This window comes from Pleurodeles waltl, chromosome 3_1 (genome assembly GCF_031143425.1).
Source record: "Pleurodeles waltl isolate 20211129_DDA chromosome 3_1, aPleWal1.hap1.20221129, whole genome shotgun sequence".
NCBI lineage: Eukaryota > Metazoa > Chordata > Amphibia > Caudata > Salamandridae > Pleurodeles > Pleurodeles waltl.
Window position 1 is genome coordinate 1,343,036,485 of NC_090440.1, and position 15,523 is coordinate 1,343,052,007.

Sequence of the window (15,523 nt, forward strand, 5' to 3'; positions counted from 1 at the left end):
TCATTGTCTCACATGAATCTGTCGAAGAACTAATGCATGTGCATGCCAACGTAGACCTATAGATAATGGCCAGACCCCCCCCGTTCTGAGGTCTATCAAGTCTGTGGAAGGTAAAACCTGGTGGAGAGGCGACAATAAAGTCTGGGTCCGATTCTACTTTACCCCAGGTTTCAGTAATAAATAGACAATCAATCTGCCAATTATCAATCATTTTGCAGATTTCCTGTTTATGTTTGGGAAGGAACCTATCATTTATTAAGGCATACTGAAAGCTGTAATTATGAAATGCCTTCTGTTTCATTTTTTCTCTCCCAACCCTGCCGGCCTAATGTCTTGGTTTCTTACCTTTGTTGCCTCTATAGGGACTTGAATAGCCCAATTACAGGTTTCACAGGTCCAAATAGCTCCACCCTTCCTTAAAGGCTTAGATACTACATTATTAGTGGGATTAGGCGATAGTTTACTGTAATCTTCCTCTCCCCCAGATACTGCACAGCTATGAAAAAGGGCATCATTTCTGGCCCCGGGGCCCGGTCGGGCACGGACGGGCACAGACGGGCTTGCCTTTGGTGCGCCTTCGGTGCGCCAGAGGCACGCGTCCGCTGCGTGGTCGCTCGTTCCGGCACATTTATGCCTGCAGGAACGAGGCCCAGCCCAGAATCGGCTCCCTAACACTAGACCGCTAACTTGCGGTCCCAACAGGAAGGAGGGCTCTTACTAATCCTCACTTCCTGTTTAATACAAGTAAAAACAATTTCCACTTCCTTCACAGGCTAGTTTAACTAAACTCCTCTTCCCCAAACCCCCAGAACATTCTAAATACTCAGAAATTACTTTTGCACAATTTTAAAATGCTAAATTTTAAAAAACACACACATTGATTAAAAAACGATTTTCCTTATTTTTCTATTCTATTTTCCTCTTTCTATTAAAATACTAAAATTGAATACATCAAAGCCACAGTAGTTATAAAAAGCAGATGTCACCACACAAACCTTAAAACAGCAAGAGCTAAAAAAAGATGCTTTCTTCTCAAGCGCGGTCGCTCATTCCGGCACATTTATGCCTGCAGGAACAAGGCCCAGCCCAGAATCGGCTCCCTAACACTAGACCGCTAACTTGCAGTCCCAACAGGAAGGAGGGCTCTTACTGACCCTCACTTCCTGTTTAATACAAGTAAAAACGATTTCCACTCCCTCCACAGGCTATTTTAACTAAACTCCTCTTCCCCAAACCCCCAGAACATTAAAAATACTCAGAAATAACTTTTGCACAATTTAAAAATGCTAAATTTAAAAAAAAACACACACATTGATTAAAAAACGATTTTCCTTATTTTTCTATTCTATTTTCCTCTTTCAATTAAAACACTAAAATGTAATACATCAAAGCCACAGTAGTTATAAAAAGTAGATGTCACCACACAAACCTTAAAACAGCAAGAGCTAAAAAAAGATGCTTTCTTCTCGTACATTTTAAAAACTAATTGACTACCAGACATACATCATCATCACCTAGTTGATTGTGTAAAGCGTAATGCAAGTAAACTACATCTTAAATGTCTTACTTTTAAGAGTGGAAGGAGAAAAAGCGTAGCCGCATCTATTTAGAGGTGCCAAGGGGACACTTGGCAATACCGTCCTATGCCTAGTGACCCATAGGAAAGCCCAGCAAAGATCGTATTGTGCCAGATCTAAACCTAAGTATTAAAGCACAACCCCTATATACAGTATTACGCAGGAGGTGGGCTCAACAAGTCAGGTGGTTTAAAGCAGTGGTTCCCAACCTTTTGACTTCTGTGGACCCCTACTTTGATTACTGTAACCCCGGGACCCCCACTGACTTGTTCTTGGAGTCCGGGGACCCCCCACTAAGTCAATACTGAAAGCTGGGGACCTAATCTTTTAATTATCTAAGCAGTCGCGGACCCCCAGGGGTCCCCGGACCACAGGTTGGGAACCACTGGTTTAAAGCACATAGTACTATCCTATACTAGATTTACTAAATTCAGTAATATCACGTTCAGTATGTCTCAAAGCAAGGAAGGTGCTCTTGACATACAATTTATCCTCCTTACAGATGGAGATAGGGATACCAAAGTATTTTTTCTGCCAATTAAAGTGCAAACCCGCTTTACATGATACAGCCACAGAATATGGGCCAGCATTTGCAATTCAAAAAGTCTCTGATGACATCCCGGTTAAAAATGACAGTATAGATAGCAAAATTGACGGGGGTGGAGGTCAAGTACAATTGAATCCTCAATGTATGGAATGCCAATTTCTTCATGGCATTTAAAGTAATATGTACTGGGGAAAATAGACAATAAGCGCCGACAAAAATGCTTTTCCTCGAGTTTTAATGACTTTGTTTGAGTATCCCAGTAGGTCAGCGCTATAGATGCAAAAAAGGACACATTGAGCTATATAAAGGTAAAAAAAAAAAAAAAAGGCATTACCGTTTTCCTGCCCAGTGATGATATAAAATTGAATAAGGCCCCAATAGACTGAGATAATCTCTGTCGCTTGAAGAGAGTTATTGGTGTGCCAGCATTGAGTGAAAAGGTAATTCCTAAATAAGGAAAACTTTAAATCCTCAGTAACTTATTCTCCCCAGTTGAAATGGAACCCATGCTCATGTTATAGATTTCACCACATGCCATAATCTGTGATTTGGAATAATTAAAATTCAAGTCGGTCATAAAAGAATCAAAATCAGATCAATGTTCCAGCTAATTATGCGCATAGTACAAACTAGATTAATCTGAAACCAGGTAGGAGAACCAGCCTTGTCATGCTATACTGCAGATTCCAGAAGAGAGTTTAGAACAGGTTTTCGACGTTTAGTTTTGTCAATCCAATTCAAGCGAGCTGTGCAAACAAGAGAACTGGTTAGCGTGTAAACATAGGTTACCATGGTATGAGTCGCAAAAGTTCACTTACGGGGTGAAAGCAGACTAAACAAATGGTGTCCTGTAAAAAAAAGACGAAATGCAAAACCTTAATAGAACCGTGAATTGCTCCTGGGTTGGCCTGGTTCTGATGGAGCTTGGTTTACTGAGATGTACAACAGAGTCCGCATCAAACGTTTTTCTGGACGACCCAATCCGCGAAAACCTTCTCCCAGAAATAATTCTAGGTGTTGAAATTACGATGCATTGAAAGCCAATAGATGACTTCCTTCTTTAGCTGTGGGTTATCCTCGCCTACTCGCCCACGCTAATCAGGAAGGTTAGCGACTGATACAACATGTGAGCAGGCTTCCGGCCGGAGGCTCGGCGTGGCTAATGATGTCGAGCAGGATTGATGAGTGTTACACTCACACTTATGGGCATATTGAAATAACGGGAGACTGACTGAAGAACAGTGACCCGTGACTCAGTCGCAGACTGTTGAGTACTCTGGGACTCTATGTGAATAGCGCCATCACTTACACACTGACATGCTTCTAAAAGCAGAGGCAGGAACAGAGAGAAGGAGTGTCAGTACTGGGTGGAAAGAGAAGAAAAATAGAAGCAGCACAATTGTGAACAGATGGGGATGAGGGAGGAGAGGACAAAGTGAGTTAAGAGAAGGGCAGGAGAGTCTGTGAAGAGCTAGTTCAATCGAGGTTTGCAGGCCTTGGGCTCCAACTGTTGCTTATTTAACCTTTTTGGATAACCATTTTCATTTCCTTTACCTTCATTTCATATTCATGTTTTTAATATTTGTGTTTTCTAATTCTTTCAATTTCTATAAATCTGTCGGTAAGTATTGCTGCAGTACATGTAAGTACATGTCTGAGTAAAATGAGTCTCTCCCAGTGCCCCTGTGTGTGACTGTAACTACATCAACGTTTTTATTTTTTATTTCAAGTGCGCAAGCCACGACATGTGTTGGATGCTGACTACATTTCTGTACCTTGGTTTCCAGTGCAGTGCTGTAGTACTCACTGTACTCCTAAGGGTGTCCCTGTTGTTGGTGTCTGTCTGTGAGTAGGTGTGCGCACACAGACGCCTGCTCTCATATTGTTTGAAACTCTCTAATCGCAGATGATGGTTGAACCAAACTCGTCTGTTTAGGTGACACTTGATTCTTCTCTTACTCCAGAGTCACGCAGGTTTTTACGTTTTGTGTGGTGGTCGAGTTTTCAACACCTCTGTTTGCCCCTTCGCACTGCCTTGGGGTTGGACCCGCCCCAGTGGATGTGCAAGAATTTTGACAATATTTGCAAATATGTAAGTGCTAAGCTGTAAAGCTCCCTCTGCATCTTTATCAACAAATTACTGAGCAGACTTACGCCAAACCAGAAAAAAAAGAATCATCTTCTGAGTTAAGTTCCACTTTCATGCCAATTTTCCAGCAAGTCAGCTCAGTCATTCAGGCTTGTAGGTGTGCGCAAAACGTCCAATGGGACCTAAAACGGGCAATCTATCTCCCCTCCCCTTAACCTTTTTCCCCCACCAAGACGAAACATCATAACACTTGTCATGCCAAAACTTAGATGAGTGGGTAATAGATCGCCAAGTTTCATGCAAACCCGTCCACAGTGTCAAAAAGTTATAGTTAAGAAAAAAACTATGTTTTCAATGGAAAGCGTGGCTGATCAAAAACTTCACAGTGGGGACCGCCACTGTAAAATATGTCTGGAAATAAAACAATTTCATGAATTTGCTTGGAAGCGGTTTGCTGGGCTATTTTGAGTGGAACATTTTGGTAGATGTGTTATTTTGTGATGTCGCATGATATTCATTGAGTACTGCGAAGTCTATGGATATTGTTCTGTTAAAAATAGGGCCCGGGGTTTAGCGTCCATAGGCCCTAGGTGTGATCTCCAGAAAGTTGGGATGTGCACTTTTACAGCTGGAAGTGACTTTTATATCAATTTCTTGGTTTCCGACACAATATGCACGTTTTCTCATTCAGTGCAAACTTGGAGCGAAAAGAAACTAAAGTATAAACCCTAACCAAGCTTGGCACTGCTCCTAATGTGTGTTGAGGGATCTTATTAATATACAAGACTGTAAAAATATAAATGTCATTGGCAACATGGACATAAATGCCATCTGGGAATGTAAGGGTTGAGTTAAAGAATGCTTAGAAAGCAGTTGCCTTCGGTTTACATCGTGATTGTTTGAATTTCTGACTATCCTCTGTGACCTGCTAAATAATATATACCCCGTGTTTCAGTTTCTTTACGACTAACTGATGATGTGTGAACCTATGCTTCAAGGGATGCAGGCAGATTTGTACCAACAACCAGTGGATGCCTCACTAACCCTGGTCCTAAAAGGAGTATCACCGTGGGAGGCACTGGATATTAATAGGGATGAGGCATAAGTTAAACAATTGGTTCATTGTTAATATCATGTTGTAATGTATTTACAAGTACATCGGAGAGTGTAAGACAATGGCTATCCATGTGTATGCTTTCGCTGAAGGAGACGCGCAGAATAATCTCCCAGTAATTCCCTCTCTGTTGTGTGAAAACCGCATTATTTAATCATCGTTTTAGTTCATGACCGTGTGGTGCAACAACGCGAGTTTATAAATGTGTACAAAGTCAAGTATGCATCGGTAACATGCAGGCCATCTTGGATAGTCGTGCAGCATAAACATCAAGGGTGTTTGTATAAAGAGCGGCCAGAGGAATGGTGTACTGGAGGTAAAGAGGTGGATTAAACTGAGTTGGAGAAAGAGCAAGGAATGGAAGTGGTGATTTAAGCAAGGAAGGATTTTGTGGATGATGGTTCAACTCCATAGAAGCAAGTGAAATGTGAGGTACCCCATAAAGCATGGGTGAAAACAAAGTTGGAAGCAACTAGTAATGTATGGTTATTTGGAAGTCATTTTTAGTGACAGATACTCTCTGTGACAGATTGACTAGATTAATTTGTGATATGAAGGGATAAAATAGCTGCCAATGTATTTTTGTGAGTTTGTTGGCCTATCTTAGAAGTTGTAGTGTTGTTTTATTTAGCTTTTTGACTAAAACATGGCTGACACTAGCGTCTCACAATCATCATTATGTGGTTTTTTTTATCATAGGTTGGGGAACCCTTATTGCCTTTAAATTGCTGTGAAAAAAGTATTAATTCTTATATGATTACGACTGGGACGAAACGTTTTCTGCAGTCCGAGAACAAGGAGTCTTACTACACTATGTTAGAAATGAAGGGCATATATATATGTGTAGAGGAATTCAAAATAGAAAATAGAGATGGTGAACCTGGCCATGTATATCAACTAGCTGTTAAAAAGCTGGAGGGACACACTTTGGCCATACATGAATGCAGTCCTTGCCGCAAGACAATTGGTTTTACTAGAACACAAGGAAGCACTGTCTGAGAAACATGAACTGTACTTGTGACTGGAGAGACTTAGGCAAGTCATTAATCATGGATCAGTTGGTGCATTTTAAAACAACATTCCCCAAATCTTGGAAAAATTACTAGCAAAAATCCTACTCTGAAGGCGGTGATAGCAATAGTAGGAGGCATGAAGGACAGCCCAGCTTGGTAAAAGAGATGAGGAATGATAATGAGACGAGAGTAAGTACAGTGCCTAGGGTGAAACCTGGGAATGCTAAAGACAAAAACAAAGTGCACAATCGAGAAAAGGGATTACAAGTAACGAAGCCTCTGGGGAAAAACTGAGGTGCTATAATTGTGGGAATATAGGATACATGTCCTATCCAAATTATTGTGCAAAAGGTTCCTCTTGTGACTGCACAGTGGGCAGGATTGCAGAAGTGGTTTGAAACATACTATATTGCACGTGAATGCAATAGATGAAACTTATGAGGTGATGCATGAGTGTTTAGTATAGTTTAATATAAAGAAGGACATGTTTTGGCAGACTCTAAATCTCCTTTAATAGGGAACACGCTCAGAAAAAAAAACTGTAAGGAAAGGCTCGAAGATCAAGAACTCCTGACATAAATCCCGGGCGTTATGGAAAGACGAAAAATGACCTCACTGACTTTAAGCCATTAAAAATAGTCTTTAAGGGCGGAGGAAGCTGGGTAAAGTATATGTGGCAAAACAGGAAATAACCTTCTAACACGGAAGCACTAGAGAGACATAGGTATTACCGTAGATCTAGATGCCCAAGAACAGTTATGGTAGTTTCCAGAGCAAATAATAATGTTGAAAGGTTTCTAAAAGAGCTTGAAGAAAAATTAGCTTTATTAAGAGTTTGAACATTAAATGGTGTTCAAAAACAGAGCGACAACACTTCTGCACAATGTCAGAAAAGTACCAGATTTGATGATGGAATCTGAAAATCATGTTGGAGCTATTGAAGGATCCAGGGGTGACTAAGGAAATAGAATCCTCAGACTGGCTTGTTCTTGTGGTTTGGATGCCAAAGTGGTGTGAAGTGATAGAATGTGTGAAGACCTAAATAAGATTTGGATCAACCATGAACCCCTTCCTAATATTTCAGAGACACTAGCAACTTTGGATGATGTGAAACATTTTAGTGTTATGGATTTATCCTCAGCATACCATCAAGTATTTTTTCAGGATGACTTGAAGTCATGCCATTTGGGTAAAGCATGTTTCCAAAGTATTGTGAAAATAGTTTTGTATGTTATGAAACTGGTTTTATTCTTCGAATAAGGCATCCTTGTTTAAGGCAGTGACAGGAAAGACCATCGCATGGTTGTGGATGGAGCTTTTGGTAGATTCATGGAAAGCAACTCGACGACGGAGAGAGATAAATGACAGTTTATGGTTTGCACCATATCATATTTGGGGCATACAATACCTGGAAAATGGATTAGTTCAAAATTGGATTTGATGGAGTCCATTAAAAATGCACCAGTGCTCATAGAATAAGGCCTGATAGTCATTTTTAGTCTAACCAGAAAAATAGGTAAAAGGTGCTAATCTAGTCATTCCTCTAAATGTATTACTGCATACAACAACAGGAAAAGGCAGGACAGTTGTGTGAATATGTCAACTTTTTATATGATGCAAGGATTTTGGCTCAGGTCAGTTGTAACAGCCATAACCCTTTTGACATGTGATATTCCTTATTGTTGAACCCCCTTTAGTCGTGTTGTCTGCGTGCTCAATCAACAGAGCAATGAATGTCTGCCTCTAGGATATAGAGGAGAAAAGAGAGGTACCCCCCTTAAATTTCTTTGCATGGGCACCTTATAAAGCCTCATTGGCTTCAACCATGAGTATTCTAATATGGGCATGCTACATTTCCAATATATCTATCCTGTTAAAACATATTTCCAGCAAGATTATCTAACTCCTGTTACCTTTTTGGTGAGTGTACGTTGGCCAAAGGTCTGTTGTAAAACTGTAACAATTTGGAGGTGCCCCAAACTTTCATAGTCTTTCACTGAGCTGTTAAAAATGTAGATAGCGCTGGGTTAGCAAAACTAGGTCAAATATTTCATGCACTGCAGGGCATAATGAGTAATTGCATTGTAGGAAGCTAGTAGCCCTTTATATGGTATGTGAATACCGTTTACGGGTCCAGGGGTTCCCCAATGAGTGAACATGGCATGCTATGCAAACCTAAACTGCTTTATTTAGGGGTAGTGTGACTGTGCAGCCTTAGGCTTAGCACAGAGGAGTGCAAGACATTTACAAATAAACAGAATAGTCAATACATGAGTCACACAGCTCAAGAAGGAGATCCATACCAATTTATAAAAATAGCTAGTATCTTTATATATGTTTAAGCATCATAGACAAATTGTTCAGGTAAGTACATCTTTAAATAGGAATTTGTTTCACTTTAAAAAGTGGACACTGCAATGTCTGAGTTCTGCAATGCTATCCTATGGGAGGAAAAACACGTTCTGCAAACAGGCAGAGTATAGTGACTTGCAAGACCAATCTCCTGGGGATATAGTGAGTAGTAGGCAAGGTCCAAGGCAGCACCAGCAGTACACCCTCAGTGGCTTGGGGGCAGTCAGGTGCAGGGTGCAAAACAGCATCAGGTGCCCAATGCATTCCATTAGAGATTGGTCACTCCAAAAAGAGGCTGCAGGTTAGGACTAGGTGTCTGGTTTGGGTGAGTCACTGAGTGGGCTCAGGTCTTGCAATGCTCTGGGACGGAGGGACACCATTGGTCCTCTTCTCCTCGGTCTGGGGTGACCGGAGGCAGAGAGTTCTTAGACTGTCAGGTGTATGTCACCGGTGGCATTTGAGGTGGAGGGGGGCAACAGAGCAGGCTGCAGTTGTGGACTGGGGAACCAGTCCAGGTGTACCAACAGCTGGGTACAAGTCTCACAAGCCTGAAGGATGTAGAGACACCAGTGGTCCTCTTCTCCTCGGTCTGAGGCATCCGGGTGCAGAGGTGCAGTGGGCCGTCGGGGTTGCTGTCACCGGAGTTGGTTGCAGTTGAGGGGTGCATGCGCAATCATATGAATGAAGGTTGCAGTGGGTAAACCCACAATGGAGTTTGTCTCTGCAGAGGCTGGGGACCTGATTGGCACCATTGGCCCACTTCAACACAGGCTGGGAGGCTCAGTGCAGTGGTTCTGTCCTGCGGGCGGTTTTGGCGGTCCGGAGTCCTCTTCAGCAGTTCTTGGGTGCCTGCAAGGATGCTTGGGAGCAGCTCTGTGACTCCACTTGAGTTCCTCATGCTGGGGTGAAGACTGGCAGTCTTCCCAGGATTTTAGAAGTTTCAGCAGCTGGAGGACGAGGCATCTTTCTTGCAATTGTCAAAGTCCACAGGCAGGCTGGCAGGGTTGGCGCAGAGTCCATCATGGATCTTCAGTTCTTTTCTTTTGATCCTCTGGTGTGTTCGTCATCAGGTCAGAAGGGATCTGCCTCTCCGCTGTCAGTGCCCCCCCCAATACTGAATTTAGGGGTATGTAGGGTAGTAGCCAATGGGGTACTGACCACTGGGGTTCACTAGACCTGCTGTATGTCAACTTCATGTGGGAAGTGGGCAAAACCCTATCCCAGAATTCCTAGATATGCCATCTCAAAGATGGCTACCTCTGGAAAAATTGTCTACCTTGCAGGAGCCCACCTTAGTGGTGGTACTAGCCTGGAGTTGGCACGCCTACCTGACTAGCTAATTTTCCTGCTTGTCCAGGTGCCTAATGGGCTCTGGGCAGAGGGTGTGGCTTCCTCTCCTGTGAGGGAAGCCAGATTTGTGTTTCAAAAGTGGCAGCCCTTGGAGGCTTGCCGCCTTAGGAAGGCTAATCAGCAGGTCATCCTGTGGGAGGGTGAGTTACACCCTCTTCCCAGCCAGGTTTTTTCTGGGCCTCCTGAGAGCAAAAGGCTTTCACCCTGGGGGGTCAGAAAGGTGTCTTGGGTGGCAGGCTGGTAGAAACCAGTCAGGGAGCACACCAGAGGCTGGTATGGTTTCAGGAGGCACCTCTAAGGTGCCCTCTGGGTTCCTATATTGTTAAATCCCACACTGGAATCAGTGTGGGTTCACCAATACGAGATGTTTGATACCAAACATCCCTATCTTCAGTGGGTCCATCATGTGGCTGGGGAATACGTATTGACCAGTGTCCAGTGCATGCATTTAAAATGTCTTCCCTGATCACTTACTATGTCTGAGAATTGACAGACATAGCAGGGGCATATCTGCCTTTGCAGATAAGCCCTCACATGTAATATGCTCCCTGCCTTAGGGCTATAAGGCTTGGTGTAGGGATGACTTGCATATATTGCATGCAGTGTTAGGGGACGTGGAACACGGGCTGTGTACTATGTTGTGTTTTCACTTTTATCTGCGCCAGTACACGCAGCCCTACAATGGCAACATGTCATGTGCTTGGTGAGGGATCGCTTAGAGTAGCATAATTTGTGCTGCAGGGCTTAGGGACCCTCTTTATCACCCCAGGCCCTAGGTACCTGGGGTACCATTTACTAGGGTCTTACAGAGGGTGCTAAAGTTTTGCCAATTGTACAGTTTTGGGGGAAAGAACACTGGCACTGGGGACCTGGTCGGTAGGGACCTAGTGCACTTCAGTCAAAGTTGCATTAAGTACTAGACAAAGGTGGGGGTGGGGGGCTTCCGTAACAAGAAAACCCGTTCCCTACAGGCATCAATAAAATAATAGCATACTGTCATCTTATAGACTTTAGCTGCCATATCAGTGACTGGCAACTACAATTAGTCGACTACTTTCTGTGTTATCAACCAAATCAAGTGCATTAATCAAGACATCCAGTTTGTATAAGAAAGCTAACAAAGAGAAAGTTCACAGGCCAAAACAAAAGGATGCACATTGGCAGGTGAAACTTGGAGTGCGATTATATTACACTGTTATCCCCCCGACCATGGTAACCTTTCTGTTAGGGGCACATCCACGCTGGTATGGCCCAGTTAATCGCCACCGTTCGCTTAGGGAAATGCGCCTGCCGAAAAAGAAGTGCCGCGCAATTCTGTCTTCAATGGAATGAAAATGGTGGCATAATGGATTAGCGTGGTACTTCTGTACAGGCTTTACAAGGAAGAGTGGCACTAACAAATTACTTATGTGATATAAAAAGTGAAGGACGCTTTCGTCCTGGCTGAATAGGATTCTAAATTAAGTCACGATTTTGCTAACTTTTTTCACCCGGTGAGAGTGGTAAAGAATGGTGGAAAAATACAAATGACTGCAACAATGTCAAGATATATTTGAGTTTGTTAGGAAGCGAATTAGTAATTTCCACTTTGCGGTCAGAAAAAACTTACTTTGCCACCTGCTGGCAGCCAGTACTTAATTTGTAAGTTAAGAAGTGCCAGTGCTCAAAGTTAGGGTGACCACCCGTCCGTAAATTTCACGGACTGTCCGTAATTTCGCCCTGCTGTCCGTTGTCCGTGATGAAAGCTTTAACGGAGGGCATTTGTCCGTAATTTTAGCCTTTCACCTAAAGGGCAACGGAGGCAGGGCAAAATTACGGGCAGAGGAGTTTCCCCAACTGGGCTGGAAGGCAGGGAGTCTCCTGTGCTCTGAGGGAGGGAGGGGCAGACAGATAAGAAAAGGCCTTCTTGCCAGGGGGTCTCCTTCCCTAAAGACATGCAAATGTGGGCAACTGGTAAATCTGCAAATACAAAGGGGCTTGAAAACCTGCATTGACTTTACTAAAAGGAGTCACTTCAAGTTTTCCAGTGGCAAAGATATTTCTTTTAGAGAGGTATTGTCATGGTGTTCCAAGGTGAGCTGTGGAGTGTGTGGTTTTAATGGAGTGTTATAATTTTTTTTAGGACTAGGTATAAACTGTATATTATTCAAATCTGTATTTGAGAAGCACTTTTTTTTAATTTAACCGAAATGTATTTTCGCATTTTGTAGCAGCCTTTATTATGATGTAATTGTATTTTTCACAGTTCTTTCAGGTATTTCGGTACATAGTACTAACAAACACTGGAAAAGCAATAGGTCTCATCTGCGACAGAGTTATTGGCTTTGCTAATGTGTTTTAGCCATTAGCCATGTTATACACCAGAGTAGCTGCTGTTCAGCATGGCTTAAAGCTAGTGGCATAGTGGTGTGGAGTGGAGTAGAGTAGCATAGGAGCAGTGGCGTAGAGCCCAGTGGTGCAAAGTACAGTGCAGTGGGGTACAGTGCAGTTGTTTATAGTGCGTTAGCGTAGATTGCAGTGGTTTAGAGTGCAGTGGCATGGGACAGAGTAGAGTGGCATAGAGTACAGTGGAGTAGAGTGGCATACAATAGAGTGGCAGAGAGAGCAGTAGTGTAGAGTGGTGTAGTGGCATAGATTGCAGAGTAGACACGTTGCAGGGAGTGCAGTGGTGTAGTGTAGAGTGGTGCAGAGTAGAGCAAAGTGCTGTAGAGTGGAGTTATGCAGAGTAGAGTGGCATAGAGTGCAGTGGCATAGAATACAGTAGTACATAGTACATTGGTGTATAGTACAGTGGTGGAGAGTGCAACACTGCAGAGTAGAGTATCAGTGTAGTGATGTAGACTGGAGTACAGTGGCACAGAGCAGTGGCGTATAGTACAGTTGTACAGAGTAGAGGGCAGTGGCGTACAGTGCAGTTGTTTAGAGTGCATTGGCGCAGAGTGCAGTGGCATAGAGTGGCATGGGGTAGAGTTACATAGAGTGCAGTGGAGTAGAGTGGCATACAATAGAGTAGCAGAGAGTGCAGTAATGCACAGTGGTGCAGTGTCATAGAGTGCAGAGTAGACTCATGTGGCATAGAGTGGAGTATTGTAGAGTGCAGAGCTGCAGAGTAGAGTGTCAGTGCAGTGGTGTAGAGTGGTACAGAGAACAGTGGCATAGAGTACAGTGGTGCAGAGTAAAGGGCAGTGGCATACAGTGCAGTTGTTCAGAGTGCACTGGTGTAGAGTTCAGTTGCATAGAGTGGCATTGGGCAGAGTAGAGTGGCATAGAATGCAGTGGAATAGAGTATATTGGTGCAGAATGCAGTAGTACAGAGCAGAGTGGTGTAGAGTATAGTGGCGGCCAGTGCAGTGTTGCAGAGTGTCAGCTTGCAGTGGCGTAGAGTTCATTGAACTAGAGTGCTGTGGTCAGAGTGGTATAGAGTACAGTGGCGTAGAATAGATTGTTTCAGAGTAGAGTGGAGTTGCATAGAGTGGAGAGGTGCAGGGTAGAGTGCAGTGGCATAGAATGCAGTGGCACAGAGTGCAGTGGCATAAAGTAGATTATTTCACAGTAGAGTGTAGTTGCATAAAGTGGCATAGAGTGTGATGGCATAGAGTAAAGTAGTGTAGAGTGCCGTGGCATAGAGTGTACGAGGTGCAGAGTACATCAATACACTGTACATCACTCTAATCTAGAGTGCAGGGGCATAGAGTTGAGTGTTACAGAGTAAAGTGCATTAGCAGAGAGTGTATTAGCTTAGAGTGCAGTGACGTACATTGCAGCGTTGCAGAGTGGCAGAGAGTGGAGCTGTGCGGATTAGATTGGTGTTGCCTAGACTGGAGTGGTATGGTGTGTAAGACGAGCAGAGCGCAGTGGTGTAGAGAGGCGTAAAGTGCAGTGGCGTAGAGTAGTACAGAGTAGAGTAGAGAGGCATAGTGTGAAGTAGCATAGAGAGCAGTGGCATAAAGTAGAGTGGTTCAGAATGGAGAAGAGTGCAGTGGCATGGAGTGGCGTAAAGTGGAGTGATACAGAGTAGGATGCAGTGGTGTGGAGTGGTGCAGAGCAGAGCAGAGCAGAGTGGAGTGGAGCATGCATGGTGTGGTAACACACTGCCATTACAGACAACACATTTGTGTTTGAAATTACCATTACATTTGCACAGATATACAGTTTTTCAAATCAAACTATACTGTGCACAGACGATGACGTGTGGAAATTGCATCACCTAATGCAATGATTTGTTTTAATCATGTAAAGGTATTTGTTTCCAGCGCAGTTCAGAATTAACAAAAATGTGCTTGATTTGTACTTCTAATTCTGATATATTCTGAAGTCTATTTAAATGTTGTCATGTGATAGAAAAAACTCTTTCCTAACCCCAGTATCCAGCAAGATTGTCGCATAACTCCTCTCACTTTGAAGTCAGAGAAAGGAAAGTAAACACTAAGTTCCCACCGAAGACAGAGCCTGACATTTGACTTTGTTCTTTGAATGCACAGCAAATATGATAAGATAAGAACAAGATTTACAGGCCTGTTTACAGAAAGGGAGCACTCGGCAGGATACTGTAAATAAGGTTTTGACAAGGGAAGGGACGAATTCAAGCTGCATAGCCTAAAACAAATAAAGCCAGCAAATTGAAAGCAACACATTGTGAGTTGCAAACCACAAGGCCAATGGCAAGCAACGGGCAGAATGCATTCACAAGGAAGCACTATGAATTTACTTAAAGTGACAGCTGTGGGATACTTTGTGGGGAAAGTCCAGTATTTTGGTCCATATCTTGCAGAGGTTTGGCTACATCAATCACCCAGGTAGTATGACAAGAAGACCTGGAGTGGTTTCCATGTTGCAGGATAGGTCTGTACACCCATTCTACCAGTTTGCCACCATTTCCTATGGTACAGAGCTTGTGGCACACCTCTTGTAGGGTTAGTGCTAGGTGGCAGACATGAAATAGGGCATGTAATGATTATTTAAGGTGGTTGTACGTAAGGAGTTGACCGGGGTGAAGATGGTAGTCTGCCACAAGGGTTTGGAAATTTAGTAGCTCACTGTTCAGAAACAAAGTCCCCAATTTTAAGACACCTGCAACATGCCACTGATGGACAGCCATCCCGTGCGAGAGGGAAGGCTTAGCAAAGGTAGTGCAGGAGCATAGGGTTTCTTTGTGTCAGTGAGTTTACAGGTTCTGGCAAGGCAAGAGAAAGCCATGCATGATAACCCTGGATGGTGATCGGTAGAATGGTCAGTAGGAAACAATGAGCAGTGCATTAAGCCTTCCTTAAAAGTCTTTACTGGTAAACCCCATCTCATGCAGGGAGATGGGCAGAAAGCCAGAGAGCCACCCATTGGACCTCTGCAGCTGAATAATAGCAATTTAAGTCCAGAAGATCTAATCCACCCGCAGTCACAGTTAGCTTTAGAGTGGAAAGAGCTCCCGATGGAGCCGCAGTGACCAAATCAGAAGTGTTGCATGTCTGAAGAAGGAATGAAGGA